Source organism: Rhinoderma darwinii, chromosome 12 (genome assembly GCF_050947455.1).
Source record: "Rhinoderma darwinii isolate aRhiDar2 chromosome 12, aRhiDar2.hap1, whole genome shotgun sequence".
Lineage (NCBI taxonomy): Eukaryota > Metazoa > Chordata > Amphibia > Anura > Rhinodermatidae > Rhinoderma > Rhinoderma darwinii.
The window spans coordinates 68,982,675-69,007,110 of NC_134698.1; the positions used below are offsets into that span (position 1 = coordinate 68,982,675).

At 40.2% G+C, this 24,436-nt stretch overlaps 1 protein-coding gene and 1 long non-coding RNA gene across 6 annotated transcripts in view; one reads left to right on the forward strand and one right to left on the reverse strand.

The window, feature by feature from the left end:
* The window catches only part of BTBD6 (BTB domain containing 6), a 552,040-nt gene extending 551,939 nt beyond the window's left edge, over positions 1-101 (reverse strand). The window contains exon 1 of the mRNA XM_075843801.1: positions 1-101. The gene's annotated coding sequence lies outside the window, so the exon portion shown is untranslated.
* Positions 88-24,436, forward strand: LOC142664633 (uncharacterized). 5 transcript variants are annotated; one of them, XR_012851345.1, is made up of 5 exons: positions 88-277; positions 4,030-4,117; positions 4,532-4,695; positions 17,561-17,652; positions 23,600-24,436. It is a non-coding gene; the product is annotated as an uncharacterized LOC142664633 (long non-coding RNA). The 5 variants fall into 5 exon arrangements; XR_012851347.1 differs by lacking the exon at positions 17,561-17,652; XR_012851348.1 differs by lacking the exons at positions 17,561-17,652; positions 23,600-24,436 and adding an exon at positions 11,114-11,451.

Here is a 24,436-nt window from a genome sequence, read left to right on the forward strand (position 1 = left end):
ATTCCTGCACAGGCTTTATACAGTAAATAAAGGCGTCTTTCCCTGGCCGCACGTCAGCTCCTCCTCTGTACTCTGTGCGGCGTTTTAGCGCCGGCGCTCACCTGAATTGGGCGGGAAAATAAAACACAGGCAGTGGCCGCGCGGCGGGAATCACCTCAGCACGAGCTGCGTATTGTCCCAGAGCAAACAGCGGCCGCCGCACATAATATACACAGACGTGTCTGACAGGAATGCACTGCTCTCAGGTGAATGGAGCAAAACATACGTTTTACAAAGGGTCAGTGAAAGATAATGTCAATAAAATTACCGCCCCCCTCAGTCCTTCTATGGGTTTTGCGTAACTGACCAGGTAAAGACTTGGTGTCTATTCACAGGTTGCAGTCAAGTAGCGGTTTTTACCGCGATTTTCGTAAAAAACGCGAACTGATCGCAATGTGTGAATAGGCATAATGCTGAACAACCTGTGGCTCTCTAGATGTTGCAATAGTACAACTCCCAGTATATATTATACATATATATATATATATATATATATATATATATATATATATATATATTAAATAGTTAAGTAAGGGCTCTGGTTATGACAGCCCCTCTATTTTTTTTGCACAAGGTATCTTTTTTCGTTTTTCCATCATCGCATTCGGAGAGCCATAAGTTTGTTTTTTTCCGTTGATTTAGCCTTAGGTGGGCTTCTTTTCTGAGGGACGAGTCATATTTTTTAATAGAACTATTTTGGTGCACATATAGATATTGATTAACTTTTTTTTGGTGGTGGGATGGACAGCAATTCCGCCATTTATTTTGCGTTTTAAATTTATGCCATTCATCATGCAGCATAAATAACAAGTTATCTTTATTTTATTGTTCGGATCGATTATGGCGACACCAAATATGTATGGGCTTTTTTTTTTTCCAGGAACCATAACTTTTTTATTTTTCCGTCGCTGTAGCCCATGAGGGCTGATTTTTTTTTTTTTTACGAACGAGTCATATTTTTTTATAGAACCATTTTGGGGTACTTATAAATTATTGATGAACTTTTTTTTGGGGGGGCGGGGGCGCGGAAAGGGAAATTAATTTTGACACTATTGTTTTTTCCAGATATTCATTAGGGTATGTTCACACGTCTTAACAGATTACGTCTGAAATTACGGAGCTGTTTTGACAGTGACGCGTAAAATTACACCTCGTCTGAACAGAACATTGTAAAACCCATTGCAAGCAATGGGCAGATGTTTGCAGACGTACCGTCTTTTCAGGCGTAATTCGAGGCGTAAAACATACCCTTGTGTGAACATACCTTTAGACTCCCAGCGATTATATAGTGATGACCTTTCCTGTGGATAGTGATGCCATTTTTCAATTCCGCTGCGTAATTAAGCGCACATATTTATTCCCGCCCTCTTCTGACGTCTGCTCCGGCCTCCCTGGATGACGTTTCAGACCATGTGACGCTGCAGCTGTTGCATGGGATACGTCAATCCAGGAGGCCAAACTGCACGAAGAAGGAGGGTGTTCTGGGTAAGTATGATTTTTGCGACGTAAACGCTGCAAATACGGCACAAAAGTCGCAAAACATGGCTTTCTGTTGCAGGTTTTGCATCCCCATTGAATTCAATCGGCAAAACCCGCAGCAGAAAATCAATGAAAACGCAGCATAAATTGACATGCTGCGGAATTAAATTATGTACCGCAGGTCAATTTATTAATGTTTACGCTGCAGTTTTTTTTCCCGCAGCGTGGGCAGGAGATTTGCTAAATCTCACCCACTTTGCTGCTACTGTAAATGCTGCGGAACTTCCACACACAATTCCGTTGCGGAAATTCCGCATCGTTTACGCTACATGGGAACCCGGCCTTATTGGTGCAATGTGTCCCCACTTTAGCTTTCTTGTAGATCCTCCTTTTCCCTTAATTTGGAGGGGCCATTTAACGTGCCCATGTGGCACCTACTGCATCAATTAATTAACGGCATCTTTAAAACGCCCATCCATGCCTTATACCAGGCCTGTAAGTGACTGCCGCTATTTATGTATGCTTCATGTATTATAAAGTTTTAATAAATGACCCAATATTTCACATCTACCTGTGACATTGCACTAAAGTCTACCTAACCTGTTTGTTCCACACTATGTGCTTATTACATTATCAGTATTTTGGAAGAAAACCTGGCACTCCAAAAATTCTTTGTTTTTTGAAAAATAATTTTGATTGCAAATAAAATTATTTTTCAAAAAACAAAGAATTTTTGGAGTGCCTGGTTTTCTTCCAAAATACTACGGAGTTGACCCTTAACTGAGCACCCTTCTATACTGAGTGCAGTGGTTTCTTCGATAATACTTACTATCAGTGTAATGACCCAAACTAACATCATCATAGCAATCTCCGATCCTGTTCGTTCTAGTTATTAGATCTGTGGTCAGGCCGGGAATTGCAGGCATAATACGAGAACAATAATGAGCCTGTATTGAGTTTGTCAGTAACCGGCCTAACAAATAACGGCTTTCATCCTGACGGACCTAGCCTGTCCTTGTGGTCGGCCTTTTATTTGGATGGCTGGCATATAGTACTGCATGCAATATACATCCCCTGCAGGAGAAATCTATAGCAGGCCACAGCTTTGAGGTATATTTGATACATTAACATGATTTGTGCGCAACCTCAATGTCTCCATAGCTGGAGAAAAGTTGACAATTGCCGTCATTTAGACATGGTCAGAATCATAGTCGTAACTTGAAGCTCCTCGGCTCCAATGCAAAATCGGTAACGGGGCTCCCACCTACTATGTACCATTTGTAATCCTAGTATCTTCTTATGTAGCAAAGGTGCAACTTCTACCTCGGCTCTACCTACAGTTACACCCCTGGTCAAAATTCTTGCGATCGACGCAGTCCTCCTTAGCTTTTTCTCACAAGGTCGCTCACGAGTCACAGTAAACCTAAGCAGTAGCCTAAATGTCAGAACCGTGGTAGGATACCCATAGAGGAACAAGGGTCCTTAATGTAGGCCTTTAATTTCAATCGGTACTAATATGACTGAAACAAATCGTGGTATGCCCCAACGCTTGCTGTCTTACGTGGGTATTCTCCCCTAGAAGCATTGCATGTAGGCGAAAATTTCTACAGCATCTGACAGTATCATACGGCAGCACACGGAGTGCCTGCACATAGTTCTGCCATGTGCACGGGGCCTAAAAGTGAGCGGTTCACATATTTTTCTCTTTTTTTCCCATGGAAAAAAAAATAACAAGGTACCCTGTAAGACACTGTCTGTAATACATAACCCATATGCAAGTATTAACGCCATGCCTTCTGATGGTTAACATATACACCCAAAAATTCTACCTGTATAGTGTTAAAATTTATACTAAAATAAAAGTGAAGTTAATATTATCAGAGGTTAATGGACATGAGTGTTATCTCCAGTGGTCAACTGCTGTCCCGCAGATGGGCTAATCATAGAGAAGCATTAATTATTACTAGACTTCTTTGTAGTAGTTGGGGGGAATTTTTTTCTTTCTCAATACAAAGCTGGGAGAATACGTTGGGTGCCTGTGACACAGCAGCTGGCCTGGACACGGCCTGACGCACCAGTTGACAAGTTGCTGGATTAGAAAGAATATTAGAAGGCAGCAAGTGTAAGATTAGGGGTAAATGAGCATCTGACAGCAGTTTGTAGCAGGAGAGAGCAGATGATAGACAATGAGAGCCGGGCACATCAGGGGGAGGTTTAGAGGTGACGAGGGCATGGGAAAAGTGTGTCAGTAATCAGTCAAGCTGATCTTCATGAATAGGGCAGGAAATAGGATTTTAGATGTGATGAGCAATGAGGAATACATTGCAACAAGAAAGGAAAATCAAGTCCCACTGCCACCGGAATAAAAAAAAATATATGTATATGTAAATAGAATTTTTTACATTTTCATCCTGTTTTCGTAAACTTAATTATTATTCATATTTCCCTTTAAGAGAACATAAATGTGTTTCGTAGAAAATACTAATGTTCTATTTTTCAACACTTTATTAGGTGATCTGAGAGCTTCTGCTGAGCTAAACCGTCAACAAATCCCACAAAGCTCCCCAACCTGCAGTTTTCCTAATGGTTTTCACAGCAAGTGAGTAGCTTCGTGTATGAAATAATCTCTTTGTGGAGATCAGTGCTTTGCAATATATGTTTTAAAAGGATTTACATGAAAGCGTTTACATTCATTGGAATCAATGGGTTAGAAAATGCAATTTTACTTATTTTTTTCGAATTCATACGTTTTTACATCTATTTTTGACAAATTTAAATACAGTATACATATATATATATATACACACACACACACACACACACACACGCACACGCACACGCACACGCACACGCACACGCACACGCACACACACACACTCTGAGATTGTGGACAATGTTTATTTATGCTGTTAGGTTGCTGCCTAGACTGTCATGCCCTGTACGGTGGCTCACAAAGTCACTACGGATCTGTATTATGAACCCTTGTGTCACTGTATGGTGTCTTTTGTCGCAGCTCACTTAAGGTCGGAAAACTAAGGACACAGATGTAATTGAAATTTAAAGACACCCACGCAAACACAAGGAGAACATACAACTCCAGGATGACAGTGCTGCCATGCAACAGCTAAGCCACCCAGCATCATTGATAACCTAAACTTAGGAGCTGATTCAAGTACGGTAAGGATCATCTGGACTATAAATGCACAACACCTGGGGGCGCTGTAGAGCTATGGGACAGAAATTATAGATAGGCCTTAATATATAGGTCTGACCTTAGGTCTGACCTGAGGCATTCATGCAAAGAAACTCTATAAGTTGCATTGCAGTGATGTCAGTAACTGGCTTGCATGTCCTTATCAAACTGCTTTCTTATCTCTGTCTTGATACCAAGTAATCTTAAATGCAATACCCTATTACTTATGTTTTTTTGTATGTTCACAGTTTTCATTTACATTATGTTTTTGTTTTATATTGTGTGAAAAACGTGATTAAACTTTTGCAGGTAATTTTGTGATATGCATACGATCACAAAAGCTTCAGCGCACAAGAGGCAGAGTTTAGATATGTTGTCAACCACTTTCGAATGTTCTACAAATATGTACGCATTACCATTCTTATGTGCCTTTTTACCGTATTCCACTCTTCAGTGCTTGCATGGCACATAGAATCAGAATTACAAGACGAAGAGACAATTTTGTAAAAACAGGTCACCTTTGAAACACACTGGTCACTGGATGCATCTTGCCATGGTATATAGAGTGCCGTTTTTGCATATTTGTCACATATAATTTTAAATATAAAAAACAAAAATTGAGATAAGACATCCTGAGTAAAATATATGTCCTAGCTAAAACAACAAACATGGGCAATCCATTCCCCAGGTTATACAATATGAATAATTTAAAATGCAAACCCAAAAGACATCTAAACACATACGCTATACGGTGCGTCGGATTATGTGTGTATTTTTTTGTTGTTGATAACAAGGTGTTTAAGCTTTTCCCAAAAGCCACTCACTACCACGTTCTAATCACAGACTCAGCATCAATCTTTGACATTCACATCTGACCTATATTTACATAAATGCTCTTTTTCACGGCCCGATCTCGTTCGTGGGCAAGAGACCTAACACGTTCCATTGGTCTGAGCATTGTAATAGAGCAAAGGACATTAGGGTGGTATTAGACCTCATGCACATGGCCGTATTATGGTTATATATTACGGTATCAAAGCACCCATAGAATTCCATGAGCCTGTACAGTAACTCCCTGTGCCTCTGACTTTACATTGTGTAAAAATCTGCAAGTAAAACAAATATGGCATGCAGAATAGCTATAGGGATCCGTACTCATGACATTGCTGTTTGCTCACAATACAATTTAATTCATTATATTATAGAGAACCAACATCATGACACCATACTTTTTCTAATACCTGATATTGGTGGTTAGGTGGTGGGTCCAAACTTTAGCAAAAGCTTTAAAGGGAAAGACATTTAGACACTACCCTTTGAGTAAACCCTTTTGTGAGTGTGAGGCAGCGGTTGCTAGAATGGAGCGGTCTATACGGTAGGTCAGTTTTCTTAAATACCTCTGATTACCAAAGGAACCATCATATGGTTTGAACCGTCAACTAATTATTGACTGGAGTGTTGTAGTAAAACAATGTAACACTTTGAACAGTGGTATGAAGGACCTCCAGCGAAGCCAATGTAATAGACTTCATACCACTGCTAAAATAGTATACGTGATACAATAATCAGCCAGATCATTGCATCAAGCTGGTCTATCGAATTGTGGATGGCTAGCCTAGAGGTTATTTATTAATTCCTTTTTTTATAAAAAAAAATCAGATTTAGGTCTACGGTACCTGTGTTAAACTGTCCGTACTCCGGATGTAACACCCAGACCCACTGCGGTCACACAAACTTACTGCACCATAGGGAAAAAGTTGCTTTATCTCTTCTTGAGATGAAAGTTGTAAATATAATAATTAAAAGGTAATTGTGTCGTTTTTAACATGCAAAGATGACACAGCTTTTGGAATGATATCAATCTACAACGTACATTACACCAAGTCTCTAAAATATCCTCCGCATGACAAGACGTACTATGCTTTAGGGAAGGTCATTTTTAAATTGAGGTATTCTTTCATACATATCATTACAAATGTTCCACTAGGCAGAATTTAACAGATGTCAGAGGGACATATGAATATTTGTGTTTGTTTTGCCTCCTAGAGTGAAGGCAGAAAATACGAGAAGCTTCAGAATAAATATCAACCTTCTTATAATTGTGTCGGTGCAATTTTTTAAGAAAGCCCTGGAAAGACACAGCAAAGCATGCTGTGAAGCAAGGATGTGGTTTAAAAAAATTGAAAATACTATCTGTACAAAGCAAAAATGCCATTCAATTTGTTTGTTGTGTTTTGTTATATCAGCATTGTTAATTGTAAAAAATGTCAAGCATTTAAGAAATTTTTGCATTGTGTATTTATATTTTAAGTATCACAGAAAAAATGTGAGGAAGCAGGTTTCCTTTACATTGCTTTATCTTAAATTGAAAGTCAAATAAAAGGCTGTTGTGCAAAAAAGAGAGTGCCAACAGACCTTGAAACACTTTATTAATAATCATTATGTATTAAAGGGGTTGTCCGCTACTGAACAACTGATGACCTATTCACCGGATAGATAATCAGTATATTATCGGTGCGGGTCCGACACCCGGACCCCGCACCGTTAAGCCACTCCGGCTACGTCTGGGCATTGGGTGTTATTGCCCATTATGCGATGTACAGAGCCGGAAGCAGTTGGCTCCGTGCATAGCATAGCGGCCGTGCTGCCGAACTGCAGCTCTTCTTCTATTCACTTGAATAGGAGCAGAGCTGCAGTACTGCATCTCAGCCGCTATTCAGTGGCCGAAGCCAACTGCTTCCGGCATGTACGTCCGGTGCTCGGAGGCACTTAACGGTGCGGGGTCCGGGTGTCGAACCCCCACAGATCATGTACAGATCATGATGTATCCGGTGGATAGGTCATCAGTTGTCCAGTAGTGGACAAACCCTTTAAGTTATATAGTGATATATCGGACTAGGCACATCTGTAATGTTTTTTTGAAACTCCGTAATGCTTTGGCCATGGTAACAGAGTAAAGGCCCTGTAACACAGGCCAATGATCGGGCAAACTACCGTTCAGATGAACGCTCGTTCCCGATCATTGCCCTGTGTAAACAGGACAACGATTAGCTGATGAATGCGAAAAACTCTAGATCATGGGCTGATCGCATCTTTTATGCAGCTAAAAAATTATCTCTAGTCGGCAGCACATCTCCCTGTGTAAACAGAAAGACGTCCTGCCAACATGATGCAAATGCACTGGGACGAGAGATCATAGTAACAATCATTCATCCCCATACTAAACAATCATTGCTCCGTTTAAAGGGAGCAACGATCGCCGATCGACAAGCTGTATTGTCGATTGGCGCTCGTTTTAAAAGTGGTAATCATGGGCGATATCTTCCCGTGTAAAACCACCTTAAAGGGGGCACCATAGCAAAAGTTAAATGTGCACTTCCCCCTGGTGTTGGTAGCACAATGGTACCTTTAGTGAAGGGGAGCCTTGCATTGATTCACACTGCTCATGAGGAACAAAGTTGGTTCCCGTTTCCACAAGTCCTATAGCAGCCACAGAAGATTCATATGATTTTAAAAGGTGTTTTCTGGCTTACATATCCTATTTTTAATTAAGTTATTAGGGAAGTTGGAGTTTATGGAGGGGGGTCCCTCTGTCAGGACACTCATTCATTAGCCAGAGTGGAGAGTAGCTAGAAAGTATGTCTCTAGTTCTGGGGGATCTGGCATGACCGTGCATAAAACACACAGTGCATTGATTTAAATGGGAACTGTGTAATTTAATGCTTCATTTTCCCTCTGGTTGCCCTATAGGGGAATTTAAGACTTGCTAGGTTCCCATCACAAATTACAGCTCATCGTTGGAAGTCCCAGTGTATGGACACCTGATCAACTTTTCGTCAGTGTACCATTATAACAAAAAGGGACTGTCCAAATCAAGACAACCCAGTTAAGCCTACTTGAGCTTTCAAAACAGTATTTTTATTTTCATGATAAAAAGACAAGTGCATTAATATTTAAGCAGGCAAGGTAGACCACCTACTAGACTAGGCCACATCTTTGCACAAGCTAACACATGTCACGGAGCGGGGTGTGGACCCACTGGGCCGTACCGTGTAGTGGGATAGCAGCTGGCCAAACAGGTATAATGCAATGTCTAGTACAGTACGGTGGATTCAGGCTAAGATGAAGCTCCGACAGTAGACAAACACCTGGCGGGGTGCAATAGATGCAGCGGAGGGCACAGCACGACTCCAACTCTTGAAGGCACAGAGGCACGGTAGCAAGGGATACAGGGTATAGGCAGCAGGAACGGGTAACACTGAGAACTGGAAAACACTCGGAGACCATTTGCAAGGACAAACTTAAGGTAACACAACAACGCTCAGGCAAGGATCGAGAGGGCAGAGTCCCTTTTATAGTCCAGAAGCATTCTGGGCTAATTGCAGTATTCTGCAACTGTGCGTGTACTGGCCCTTTAAGGCCGTGTACGCGCAGGCGCGCGCTCCCTGCGGGAGACAGTTTCCGGACCAAGAAGTGAGTGCCGGCATCTACCAGGAGGGAGATGCTGCTGGGCACTAGCTTGTCCATAACCACGGCTGTCAGAGGGTGAGTCAGGACGACGGTCCGCGGCCATAGACGTTACAACGCATTACCGGGAGCTATCTTTAAACTAGCAACCTATTAAAATAGTAACATACTCAGTGCATAAGGTTTAGGTAGGAAGAGCCAATTCTTTTGCCCTCCTGAACCCTAAATTTCATTTACCTAATAGGAGTTTTCTGCTTTGGTTAATCTTGTTTTTGTTAGAAAAATCCACTGATGATAATCAGATCACAGGGTGTTACAGCGCACAGCTGTAATCCGTAGGGAAACCTGCCAGCAAGTGTTAAATTTCCCTGCAGCACCTCCACAGGGGAAATTAAGCATTACACAGTTCCTATTGAATTAAAGGGAGTGTCTGTATAATAAACGGATGTGTCTGTTCCTCCGCACTAAAGAGACACTCTTTGGAGCCACTCTTCCATCTGGTTCCTGAACAGAAGAGCCACTGTATTAACTCCGAATTCCCTAATAGGGTGTTTGAAAATGGGTTTTATAAACTAGACATCCCTTTTAAAGTTAAGATCATGGATAAAAAGCATAATAAAAAGATACCGAAAGAAGAGACCATGGCCATGTCACTTATACATGGTAATAAAGTGGAAGTTCTGTCTGTTATTGAAGTTTTGATTGGTGGGGATCCGAGCACCGAGACCCCCACCAATTGTTAAAACGAAGCGTCTGGGTGAGCGCTGTGCCACTTCTTTTTTGATCTGCTTTCCTTGGAGCAGTGTATGGGCTCAATAGTAAGTCTATGAGTGCATACACCGCTCGCTCGGCTTTCCGAGGAAAGTCGATCAGAAAAGAAGCGGCACAGCGCTAACCTGAGCAATTCTGTCATTTCGTTTTAGGGATAGGTGGGGGTATCACTGTTCAAAACCTCTGACATGTCACTATGACATGTCAAAAGTTTTTTAAAAGTTCAGTTACCCTTTAACTCATGTGATGTTCCAGAACTGTGCAAGTACTTTTATGAACCTTCATAAACAAAATAGGAAATTACATAAATAATGATAATTCTCCAATATACCATTTACAATCAGAAGTGTTAACACAAGAATCTCACAGGGCTGGAGAGATCTCAAATTCATTATAGCTACCTTGCAATGCAGTCAGCAGTGCATTTCCCTTGTAGTATTAAGTTCCAGTCATTTAACTGAATGATATGACCATGTAATTCATGGGTGGGCTGGGTCCACTAGAGCAAAAACTGATAGTTGTTATTCATTGTTAGGACCCTCTCTATACTCTGATATTCAAATGCCCTATTAGGTCATGTGGAAAAGGGTTTTCTTAGGTGGATTTATTTGGCATATTATTTTTGCATTATGTCTATATGGTGATATACATATATTTGCAATTAAACCATAGTCCAAAATCTACAATTTGGACTTTAGATAGACTCCTTATTGCACATAAAAAAACAGCCATAAAATATTTTTTTTTTAAAAGTTAATATTTTTGCTGACTGGGTTAGTTTTTGTTAGTAAATCACTGAGGTTTTTGTCCATGGACCTGTGTGAGTTTAAAAGACAGATTTTATTATCTCTGTAGCACTTCAGTGGCCTTTATGGAGAGACTAGTTAAAAAGTGACTTTTCTTGTCTGTTGTTTCAGTAAATTCTGTTACAGAGATGAGCTTCATTAAACTTCAACAAATAACAATTATTTTTTCTACAGTCATAATTAACTTTGTTTCCAAGGCAGTGACACAAATGTGAAATAACTGGAAAATGTAACTGGAGCACATAATCAATAGGAGTACTGATAATGTCACATAAGTATTTTCTAGGAACTACTATTGGATTTTATTTATTTCTGTATATTTATTTCTATATTTTTTTCTCTATTTTATTTCTCCCAGGAACAGCGAATAAACTAATGTAATTTTCCACAAAATCCCATTTTCTTAGAAGGGACCCTCAACTATCAGATGATACCAGAGTCTCCTGGGCACTCCCAGTGATCAGCTATAATCCTTGGTGGGAACCTGGCCAGCAAATGTTCAATTTCCTTGCAGCACCACAACAGGGGAAATGAAGAATTACACTGTTCCTATTGATATCAATGGGCTGTCCTTGTAATGCATGTATGTGCTGGGTCATCCAGAGCAAGCAACTCTCTTTGTAGCTGGTCTCCACTCAGGCTAATAAATGAGGGTTCTGAACAAGGGACTCCCCACTATTAACTCAGAATTCCCTAAATGAGTATTTTAGAATTGGTTATTCTAAACCTAGTTACCCCTTTCAACTTGGTGTAGAGCTACAAGGCAGCACTTGTAGCAAAAACCCCGCCCCAGAGGTATCTCTGTTGTATCATTGGCAGCATGCGATACTGATGCAGCAATTGGGACAACTCTCCCTTTTCTAATCTGTGATTGCCAAATGAGGTTGTCCTCACAAGCTGCAATCATTGCGATTGTTGTGCACTAGTATTCTGTTGCAAATATTAAAACAACCCATGCAGTGTAATCGGGTGGACACAGAAAGCTGAGGGCCCCGGTGCAAAAACAGTATATGGGACCCTTGCTCTCCAATATCTCACCATATATCTCTTAAGAATCCACCAGTAATTCTGGGCCATGAAATGTATTAGCTCATCTTTAGGATGGGCCATCAATATTAGATCGGTGGGGGGGGTCTGACTCTCAGCACATCCCGGCGATCAGCAGTTTGAAGGAGCTGCGGTGCTCGTACACCTCTTCATTGTTTCAAGTGAATGGAACAGTGGTGCAATACCTTGCATAGCCAATGTAAATGTAATGGCACATGCAAGTACGAATGAGAAGGAGAACCAGTTAAACAATGGCCTCTTCAAACAGCTCATCGGCGGTAGGTGCCAAGATTTGGACCCCTACCAATGTAATATTGATGGCCTATTCTCAATATAGGACGTCAATTTTAAAAACCTGGATAACCCCTTTCAGGTGACAGTAGGCTCCTTTACCTACTTGGCCCCTGTGCAGCATCACATGTTACACAAATGGTATGACCATCTCTGAGTGTTCTTACTTGTGAAATGCAATGCTGCATCTCAACCCTACCACAGCTGGAAGGTCACTTGTTGCTTAATAGCTATGCATACATTTGCAACCATTATATTGTATTGCACCAGTGCATCTAATATGACAAAAAAAATAAGCAACTTTGTAAATAACTTTGATTAAAAATTCTACTATTTTGTGTCCATAGCTACGATGCAGACCTATTTGTCCCCATAGTTGGAGATTACATACAAATCCTGTAGTCATGTACTATTCCACTATACCTGCCCCCTCTTGTAGGTTAGCATGACTACAGGATCAGACTACAAGACAAGGTTTGTGTCTGTAGTCTGTAACCATGGAGACACACAGTTCTGCATAGGAGCTGTAGACACAAAATGGTAGGATATTTTTAATCAAGACTACTTGTAAAGTTGCCTCATTCTTTATCTCAGATGCATTAGAGCAGGAAAAAGTTCACATAGCCTTAAAGAATGTCCCCTAAAACATATATATAATGTAAATGACGCCAACAATGAACCAAATCAGAAGAAAAATATGCAAGTTTAGTTGTTGCAAAGATTTTCTATTATGATTTGAAAGCACATGTTATCAAGATCAGGGGACATCCGCTGTAAAAGGCTGCAAAATAGTTGAAGAGGAATGAAATGTGTGCTGTGCATAATGTGAAAGAAATGGCACGTAACTATTCATGCAACAAAAGGAGACGGGAAGGAAACGTTCTATTTGTTGGACAAGTCTAGGCTTGAGCAAGTTATTCAATACATCATTCTGTACTGTTCCAGTTGCACAACATAGTGTAGAAAATCTGCAGTGTGTCCTTGCCTCAGATTTTCTTCTTTATTTTTTTTCTTTATTTACGATAAGGTTTTATACAAACCAAATATTGATGCTCTTCCGATCACTCTATGCACTGATAGGTAGTCCTCCTCAGCATAGTATGAGCTCGATGAGATATAATGAGATATAATCTGCTCTTAGGTGTGTTTTACCAAGGACATTCCCACTTCATATACCCAACATTGAAAGCAAGCATTGCATAGTTTTAAGGTAAAGTTACCTCCTCTTATCAGCCCTCTAGCTAAGAACAAGTGTAGGATGTATTATAGGAGAGGTTTGGCACCCCTGTCATATTAAACAGAGCTCTTTGACACTGTGTCCAACGGATCAGCTGCATGACAGTCCAGGGTGCCACATTGTGCACCTAAGAGGTCTGACACACGTTGATGAATGAATGCACTGAGCCCCATTTCACTGTTGTACCATATTTTACATCAATACCTTTTCATCCCCTTCAGGATAATACGTCTTTTCTTAATTTTGTTTGTTACAGAATGTCTTAACTATTACCATATATATATGTATATATATATTTATGTGTATATATATATATATATGTATATATATATATATATATATATATATATATATAGTGCAGTGCTATATACATTCTATATTGTGGGGCTCACAACATAATGACCATATCTCAATCACACCCACTCTAAAACTTCATGCACATGGAAACATTAACGATATTCGTATTGCAAAGATTCAGAATAAGTCGCTCATTACTTGCAATGTGCCCATGCTGCACCTCTATGTACCTCCGATATTTCACAAGGGACAAATCTGTGAGAAAAAAAAAATTCATGCAGGATTGTATACCATATAATGTAAGTGTTCTCCCCTAAGCATGGCTTTTAGCGGAGAATACAATGCATCATATGTAGACAAATGGAGTGACTCTGTGTACCACAGTGCATGGTCAGTACACACACACACTGCATGAGCTTCAAGGCCAACATTGTTGAAAGCCGATTAACTTAAAGGGGTTTTCCAAGTCCCCCAAAAAATTGGCTAAAGGTAGGGAATGTTATAAAATAACAAAAGAAACATACTCATGTGGTATTTGCCCCGCTGCTCCAGCGCCGATGCTCCGGTGGTCCCGCTGGTCTTTTATAACTTTGATGCAGCAGTCACATGCTGGTAGCCAAGACGTCATCACTGCAGGACAGCTAACAAAGAACGGCAGGACCACCGGAGCAGCAGGGGCTATACCAGGCAAGTCTGCATGGTAAACTTTGTTGTTATCATTGCACGTGAAGGACATATCATCCATAACATCTGCGAATCAATTATTTATGAATTATCTCATTTAAAAAAATAGACCCTAGTGACTGTTTCCAAAGTGAATTCCAAATGGGGGTGTCTTCTGCCAAACCTTTGGGATCTATTTTTGTGTCAGTCTGGGACATCGGAGGATCCTCTGGCATGCTAATGGGCCAGTTATATGCAGTGGCCCATCCTTTCTGAAGTTGAAATGAAGATTTTGTGAATAAATCAAGAAAATATTCATCAGGTGAAACCACATTCTTCTGAATGCTTCTTATGAAATCAGTAGCATTGGGTGGTATCACAAAGGTATGTTAAAAAATGACTGTAGAAATAAATGTCTAAACCTTGTGAATATCTTTTTTTTATTACACATGTTTTGTATGTATCCCATTGATGCTATGTATCTATTGAGAAATTCATGTATCCTTTAACAAAGACAAGCTGGTTGAGCACATTAATGAGGAGGCCTGAAGGTTAATTACTTTGAGTGTGGCCTTTAGGAAGTCTGCATTTGGAGTGACCTTGTAAACCTCTTACACATAATGACACGGCCATTTAAGAACTGTTGTCACATCCTATTCAAAGCAAAAAACAACACACAGCATCCAAACAAAATTCCCTCATGTGGATGTTTCTTCTTGGTCGTAACGTGTGAAATCTCGTGAGCAGCCATGTGTAACTGTATCCAGTGGAAGTAATGTGATATTATTGTAATTAAACTTTGAACTGGCTGGTGAGCCGCCTCTTGTTTTATGTTGTCTTTTTCACATTACTGTCAGCACTCAGTTTTAATTGGAATTTAGATGTCCCTTAGGGTTGTCATTCTTTTACCTACAGAGTTGCTGCAGCTAATATTGCGGGGATATTCACATTTTTAGGCAAGGATTGGTTAACTGATCACTTTGAATCATATACCTTCTTTTTTATGGTATATACAGTGGATATAAAAAGTCTACACACTCCTGTTAAAATGCCTGGTTTTTGGCATGTTACAAAGTCAGTACAAGATGACTAATTTCAGAACTTGTTCCACCTTTAATGTGACCCATAATCTGTACAATTCTATTGAAAAACAAACTGAAATTTTTTAAGGTGGAAAAATAAAAAACTAAAATAATGTGGTTGCCTAAATATGCACACCATTAAACTAATACTTAATTGAATTACCCTTAGACTTCTACCCCAAAAAAACCCGAATGCTGTCATAAAGTCCATCAGCATGGCACATCTTGACTTGGCAATTGTTGCCCACTCTTCCTTGCAAAAGCGGTCTAAATCTGTCAGATTGCAAGGTCATCTCCTGTGTACAGCCCTCTTCAGATCACCCCGCAGATTTTCAATGAGATTCAGGTTCGGGCTCTGGCTGGGCCATTCCAAAACTTTGATCTTCTACTGGTGAGGCCATTCTTTTGTTGATTTGGAGGTATGCTTTGGGTCGTTGTCATGCTGAAATTCCTCCTCATCTTCAGCTTTTTAGCAGAGGCCTGCAGGTTTTGTGTCAGTATTGACTGATATTTGGAACTGTTCAGAATTCCCTCCACCTTGACTAAAGCCCCAGTTTCAGCTGCAGAAAAACAGCCCCAAAGCATAATGCTGCCTCCACCATGCTTCACTGTGGGTATGGTCTTCTTTTGGTGATGTGCAGTGTTGGCTTTGCGACAAACATACGTTTTGGAATTATGGCCAAAAAGTTCAACCTTGGTCTCATCAGACCATAACACGTTTTCCCACATGCTTTTGGCAGACTTGATGTAGGTCTTTGCAAAACATAGCCGGGCTTGGATGTTTTTCTTTGTTAGAAAAGACTTCCGTCTTGCCACCCTACCTCACAGCCCAGTCATATGAAGAATACTGGAGATTGTTGTCACATGCACTACACAACCAGTACCTGCCAGAAAGTCCTGCAGCTCCTTTAATGTTGTTGTAGGCCTCTTGGTAGCCTCCCGGACCAATTTTCGTCTTGTGTTTTCATCAAGTTTTGAGGGACGTCCAGTTCTTGCTATTGTCACTGCTGTGCCAAATGTAATCCACTTCTTGATAACTGTCTTCACTGTGTTCCATGGCATATCTAATGCCTTGGAAATTCTTTTGTACCCTTATCCTGACTGATGCCTTTTCAACAATCAGATCCCTTTGATGTGTTGTAAGCTCTTTACGAACCATGGCTTTTGCTGTCACATGCAACAAAGAAAATGGCAGGAAAATCCTAATAGAACATCTGAACTTTATATGGGGTTACTCAGAATCACTTTAAATAATGGCATCTGTGTACTGACTACTATTTAACATGAGTTTGAATGTGATTGGCTAATTCTGAACACAATCACATCCCCAATTATAGTTATGCAACCACATTATTTTTATTTTTCCCCTCCTACATGATCTTAGTTTTTGTATCAATGGAATTGTACAGATTATGGGTCACATTAAATGTGGAAAAAGTTCTGAAATTATTCATCTTGTACTGACTTTGTAACATGACATAAACTGGCATTTTAACAGGGGTGTATAGACTTTTTATACACACTGTACATAAACTCATCATTGAAATATAACGGGACTACATAACGTATAAATAGAAGTGTTTACATAATCTTATGCAAAAACATGACATTCTGTAGAGTTGCTCTATGCCAGTGGTGTCTGACTTGTGGATCTCTAGCTATTGCAAAACATGGGACCCCTGTCTGGAACTAGTGTAGTCCACTAATGGGCACTGGTATCTGTGTGGAAGGTGAAAGGTGGTCATTAGGTGTGGTCCCTTAGATAGTTGGTACACTGTAGTTGGAAAGTACATAGTTGGGTTGGGGGCAACTGCTTTGAGCAATACCATTGCATTTATCTCTACGTGTCAAAAAAGTGGCCTGTAAGACCATATGCTGATCATTGGTGAACCTTGGAGTAAGGCTCTGTTAAAGGGTTTGTGGCTTTTTTTGAAAAAAAAAATTACAGCAAGAATATTCTGCAGTGCCATTCCTGCATTAAAAAATATTCACAAAAACCCAGCAGTCCCCATTATAAGTCAAAGTGATCCGTCTGGATTTGCTGGGATCCATTTAAACAGTATCCGCTATAGACGTCATGACTCCTTTAAGAAAGGAAACCATCATACTAATGAGAACAAACCCTAAATTAAAGAATGACTTATGTAGTATAATGTTATTTTTGAAATGGTTCACTTCACTTCAACAGATTTGCAAGAATGTGGTGGACTTGTTCACTTTTGAATGAGAGAACACAGTGGGACGGGGCCAAGGCTTGAGTCTTCTTTGTGCTTTTGATTGGTAAGCAATTGGTAAAAAATAAAATATTGCATAAAGTTAATGCTGTGTAAATATTGTGTGACTAAACACGTATCATGCATAAATATTGTACATACAATTTTAAGCATTGGTGAAATATTTAATTCATACACTGGGTCTAGGCATGCTCCATACTTTACATTATGTACATAAAGCACTAGGGAAACCCTTAGTAACTATTTACATTGCTATTAATAATTATCATTCTCTATTCAAGTCACACAGTAAAAAGTCAGGCATTTTGCCCAGGTTAGCTTAGTTCATTGTAAATATATACCATGTAATGCAGTCATAACTGTATCATAACTTTGAGGTCTTTGATGCCATTAACCCCTATTAGGGAACTCTGAGTTAACAGCGGGTGGTCCTCTGTTCAGGATCCTCGTCTCTTGACCACAGTGGAGAGCGGTCTCAAAGAGTGTCTCTCCCTCTGGAGGACCTGTCCTGTCCTGTATTACACAGTCAACCCATTGATTTGAATGGGCATTGTGTAATGCTTAATTTCCCCCGTGGTGGTGCTGCAGGGAAATCGAATACTTACTGCCATGTTTTCCTACAGATAACAGCTGATAACTGGGGGTCCCGGTAGGGCGACATTTTTGTGATCAGCTTGCTGTCCAGGGTCAGTTTTAACAACTAGAGATTGTCCAAAGAAGAGAAACCCTTTAGTGTATACTTGCTATTGGCAAGCCACAATGATTTGCTCCTTACTTTGGGAGATCCTTTTGCTTGCTGTCAGTCCAACTGCTGTGACTTGTGCCACTGGCCAGGGCGAGAGGGCCTCACAGCTGAAGAGGTCCTAAGATTCCTTTTCAACCCCACACAGATGAGAGGACCCAGTGTTGGACCACACAAGTCCTAGCCAAAGGTTCCATAGCGCTCTGTTTTCCCCTGGCAGTGAGTCAGAAAGCTGGGGATCTTGCAGCGGAATACAAAGGTTATTGACTTGCAATTCTCCTAAATCCAACCGTAACATCCATGATAGTTGTTTAGATAATTTTTGTTGGAGATTTGAGGGACCATCCCATTTAAACAATAATGCTAATCTGCTGGTTGTGTAACATTTCTCCATGTATCCATTATGACTAGATATGGTACTGTAAAAGGGCATGATGCGCTTGGACAAAGATTGTTCTACAATTTCTATGTGACCTTCTCGGGCCAACAGCTGAGCTATCCTCTCTCCATCTGCATTGTAGTGCAAGGCATAGTATTATAGACTGATAAATGGCATGGGTGCCCATCAACACCAGGAACACAGAAGACAAATATATAGACTCTCCCTGCACAGAGAAGACAAGATCATATCTATGCCCGTTGTAATTTTACATTGGTTTTATAACTGCTTGATTGCTCTGTAACATTCGCAACCAATTTTTGTTCATAGATTCAATGCATCTTCAATGGAAAATTAAGCAACTTTGCAAATAGTCATGAATTAAAATGTCCTATTAATGTGAATATTTTTTCTTATGCAGAACTATGTGTCTCCATAATTACTGTGTAGTTTTATCCTGCAGCTTTAGTGTCTACCAACTGTCCCCTACGTCTTGCTAACCTAAGAAATGTATATTAGCAAGAAGTAGTGGACAGATGGAAGAGAGTATGACTGCAATATCAGACTACACAGGGTTTGTTTGTAGTCTGCTACACATGTCTGCATATAAAATGCATACTCAAAATGGTAGAACCATTTTAATTAAGACCATTTGTAACGTTGCATAATTATTTTTATTTTTTTAATGCATTAGAAATTTAAAATAAATTTGGTTGTGAAGGTGGACCTTTAAAATAAAGAGGAGGGGTGAAGAAGTTTGCATTGCTGTCTCCCAATGTTCATGTGGGCTGTCATGTAGTTATTCCTGACTCAATGTAGGTATGTATTCTGTCATATTAAGTTTGATAGTTGAATTTGGTTAAAGTGAGTCTGTCGCCAATCCCATCTCCCCAAGGCACTTACATTGCTGGTATAGTATTGTAAAAAGCATTGCCCACATACCTTTATTACCGGTCTTGGTTCTTGCAAAACGGGAAAAATCAACTTTAATTCTTTTATGTGCCAGATGCTAATTAGGCTTAAAGAGTCCTTCGTACCAGAAAGCGTCCTGAACTTTTCTTTCTGACGCCGACCTATGTTGTCATCCATAGATTCTTCCCGGAGGGAACGGGAAGACATTAGAAAGAGAAGTGCTGGACACTTTCTGGTACAGAGGACTCTTTAAACCTAATTAGCACACTGCGCATGGAAGCATTAAAGTTGAATTTTGCAGTATTGCCAGAACCAAGACATGTAATAAAGGCATGCGGGCAATGCTTTTCACAATACTAGACCAGCGGTGTAAGCATCTAGGGGTAGAAAAAACTGGTGACAGACTCCTGTGTTTCACACTCCAGTGGGATTTGACTGATTATATCACACCTTGATAAGTGCTAGCTGGGTTATTTTGTATTGAACAGCTCACAACATGCTATAAAAATGCTCTTCAGTTACAAAAAAACAATATTATTTCTTGCTGCATTCACAAACACTCCAGCATTAGTACTTCCTACACAATGATTGTAACAGATAATCACTCTCAATTGATGTATACTTTAAAGGTCAACAATTAGATCTGACATGGGGCTTGTCCAACCACAACGCTGGATGACAAGTACTTTGTAGAGCTGTCAGGAGAATATAATTTCAATCTGCGTGAGTAAGGACACCATGGATTTATGCCAATACAAGTTTAATGCCAGTGCTACAACAAAGTATGACAGTTTCTATTGTAAAATGTTCACTTTTGGCATGGACAATTGGCATGGACATGTGTCCTTAAATTACAAATAGTAAGGTTCTGTTCACACTTGTTCAGAGTTTCCATCAGGATTTTCATTTTTTTCTACGGAGAGAGTAGAAGAGTCTGAAGCGCTATTCTTGTATTCAAAAATACCGGAACCCAACGGACCCCATTAATGTCCATAGTCTATGGGAATTCACCAGTATCCATTAGAAAAAGGATCGGCATAGCCATCATGGCTCCATTATAAACTGAATTTGTGGTGCTAGTGTGAACAGAGCCTAATTAAATAAAAGGGATTGATCTGTCAATATAAGTGGTGCAAAATAGAAATGTATTAGTTGAATTTCCAAGATGATATTGAGATGGTAAGTTCAGCACACAATTCATCACCAATGTGAAGTCGTCTTCTTCTCCAATCCAAGAAATTTACTTGATGCCGCACCAAGGTGTGTTTATCACAGAGGGGTAGTTTGTTATAGATCAGATCGACGACCACAATGTTTTCAAGTGAGATTCATTCGCTGCACCACTTTTTTCCCAATTTCCAGGATAGATGGTCATCACTGATATTAGACAAAGAGCAGACATAGTGTGATACCGACAACACTTCTTGTTAGAAAGGAGATTTATTATACTCACATAGATTAAAATAAAATCAGCGCTTCAATTAAAGGCAACACGCCAAACAAACCGCAGTGGTCATAGATTCCTAGTTCGGAAAATCTCCAAGCAGCAGCAAGTAGGTTGTTGTGCTTTGCTCAGAACTGCAGCTCCTTAATAATGGGAATAATTTCTGTCCCTGCTCAAGGTCCCCACAGATAACTTCTGCTGACAGGTTTCTTGCAAAAAGTGGAATTCCACTTTAAATGTTAATAAAATCGGACAAACACTTTAGTCGGCGAAGTACTTGTTTGGCTGACAGCAAATTTTACTAACTCCCCATATGCATGCACATTTGGCTTGGCCAAGCATGCATGTTTATTTCAATGTGGAGGGGGGAATAAGCTGCAGCCAGACACCTTTGAGAGCGGGAACAGAGAGAAGTGCCCATACACAAGCCGAAACTCACTTTTTTTCCTCAGGTGTATGGCTAATGTAACACATTACCCATTTGCAACAGGTTTCATTTGTCTATTCGCATACACAGAACAGTATTTCAGATTTACATTATTTTCCAACACACCAAAACGCATGGGTTCCTCTGCATCATGCATTTGTGGAGGACCAACATTTAAAGGGTCTTACATGAGAACAAGGTATGGTATTGTATTCTTCAAATGTATAGGATAAAGTGACATAGGTAATGTGTATATAGCACAATTACATGACAATTCATTTGTTAGCTGATTTCAAACATTGCTTGTTGTCAGTCAGTAGGTCAGACTCTCATCATTATCATAGTGGACTGACTGGGTCCTCTTGCTCTGGCTCTGGTTAACCTGCTGTAGCTATTCTTCTAAAAACAGCTTAGTCCAAATATTGGCTTAAAGAGAACCTTTCACCTGCCCATACATGTGCAGCTGAGTGCAGCATGTAATGGACAGGGCTGCATAAACACTCGGGCACTTTAAAAAAAATTCTACCCTCCGTTATTTAGATATCGGTGCCAGTATATTTGGCGCCCGATATTTAAATAACCCCCTGAACTGTCAATGGGGCGTGTAATAGCAAGGGGCGTGTTACTATGGCTGTGACACTGTCCAATCAGCTACGGACAGTGTTACAGCAAGAGCTGGAGAGAGGAGAGTGTGTGCGCTCACGCCCTCACTCTTCTGCTGTCGGCAGACAAGGACATGACTGATCTCCTGCGAGAGATCACAGTCTTGTACTTGTCTTCCGAACTGGTAAGTGGTCGTGTCACTGCTACGGACAGTGTAAGAGCTGGAGAGAGGAGAGCGTGCATGCACGCTCTCCTCTTCAGCTCTTGGACTCTCGCGAGAGATCAGTCTTGTCCTTGTCTGCCGACAGCTGAAGAGTGAGAGCGCGCGCATACGCTCTCCTCTCTCCAGCTCTTGCTGTAACACTGTCTGTAGTTGATTGGACAGTGTCACAGCCATAGTAACATGCCCCCTTGCCATTACACGCCCCATAGACAGTTCAGGGGGTTATTTAAATATCTGGCGCCAAATAAAGCGGCACCGATATCTAAATAACAGAGGATGGTAGAAAAAACATTTAAAGTGCCCCAGGTTTTGTGCAGCCCTGCCCGTTACATGCTGCACTCAGCTGCACATGTATGGGCAAGCGAAAGGTTCTCTTTAATTTAACTGGGTTCCCAATCTCCCAGAGGATAGTCACCTACCTATCTGTAGTATTTGCAGAAGGCCGTCACAAAATTAGAGGCTGGTTGTCCGAGAGTAAACGACTCTTTTAAATTATTTAATCAGGCATATGTTGGTGCAGACCAGCTTGTCTATGAAAAGGTACACATGTAATTAGATGTTCAGATGACACTTAAAGGTCAATTATAAATGAGGCGATGGAGGTTTGGAGGACCACTGTTGAGTTCCTTTTGTTTTATAAACAGTATTGATGCATGTTACTTGGATCTTCAAGTCATAAAACCCATCTTGTACTATCTTTTTCAAATAGTTAAAATTATAACAATAACTATTGCACATTTTAATTTGGGTATAGTAGGCAAGTGAATCAAAATAGCCTTTTTCACATGATAGATAGATAGATAGATAGATAGATAGATAGATAGATAGATGATTGACAAATATAAAAGTAAGTTCTTTTGTGACCGCCACTTCATGTCACTGTGTAGCCCTAGCCTAAACTTCATTTCTTTTGCTAGGTGCCAAATAAGAATATTTGTGTATTTTGCTCACTACAATGGTCACAGGTACAAATGTTCACACACACCTGTCATACTAGCTGGAACATTTATCTGATGCTTTACATGCACTGCTTCCCTTTATTATAATCTGTTATATCCTATAGAACATTTAATGACTTTTGATGGGTTTATGCCAGTGTATAGTATGTCTCCATATTCTCATAAATTGGATAAAATGTGCAAAATTTTCAACAAAACATGATTTTCTTTTTTCAGTTTAATTTAATTGTAGTTGTAAAATTCTTTACTTTGCACAAATGTTGACATAACGTGCAGTTACGACTTGTGTGTTGTCTCATTTCAGTTGTTAGACAGCGGTTTCCATGAGGGGTCGTGCCACATGTCATGTTATTTATCTCCGGTCTTACAACATTTGTCACTTGAAGTTTAGAATCTCCAGCAGCTGCTCTCTTCATTTCATACTGACTGCAAACCTGAACATTTCGCTGGAATGTCTGATGACTTCATACAAGATTACAACTGGAAGTATTGCTTTCTTACAGGACATGAATCAGTACAAGCAGGAATATAGCCACATTTTACTATTATTCCACAAGATGGCTATCATCATTACATATATAATGAAACTAATTCATTATTATTAATATTATTATTATTTTTTTTAGCAATATCTGCCTTTTTATTTGTGTGTAATTCTGAGTCTGAGCTTCTGCCTTCTGTGTGATCATCAATAACTGAAGAAATTGTGGTATGTTCCATTGGATTCTGTATTACAGAAAAAATCTCTCCTAGAAGCTGTCATGCCCATGGCCGCGGGCCGTCCAGTTCACTCACCTCCTGACACCCGCAGCCTTGGAACCGTGAACGCTGGCCCCCATCTCCTCCTCACGAGACGGCAGCGCTCACTTCCGCTTCTCTCAGCCGGATCCCGTAGGGTGCGTCTGCACACTCGTGGCCGCTCTTAAAGGGCTAGCACGCCTGCGGTTCGCGTCTGAAACGCGTAGGCACCGCCTATATCTTCAATTAGCCATTGTACTTTGGAAACACTTGGCAATTTTAAACTATTTTTTCTTTGGAATAAAACTTGGAAGAAGTTTCCCATTTTAACAGACACATTGGTCTCAGCGCTGGATCCATCCTTTACTTTCCTGCCTAACAACTAGCATCTTTGTAATATATC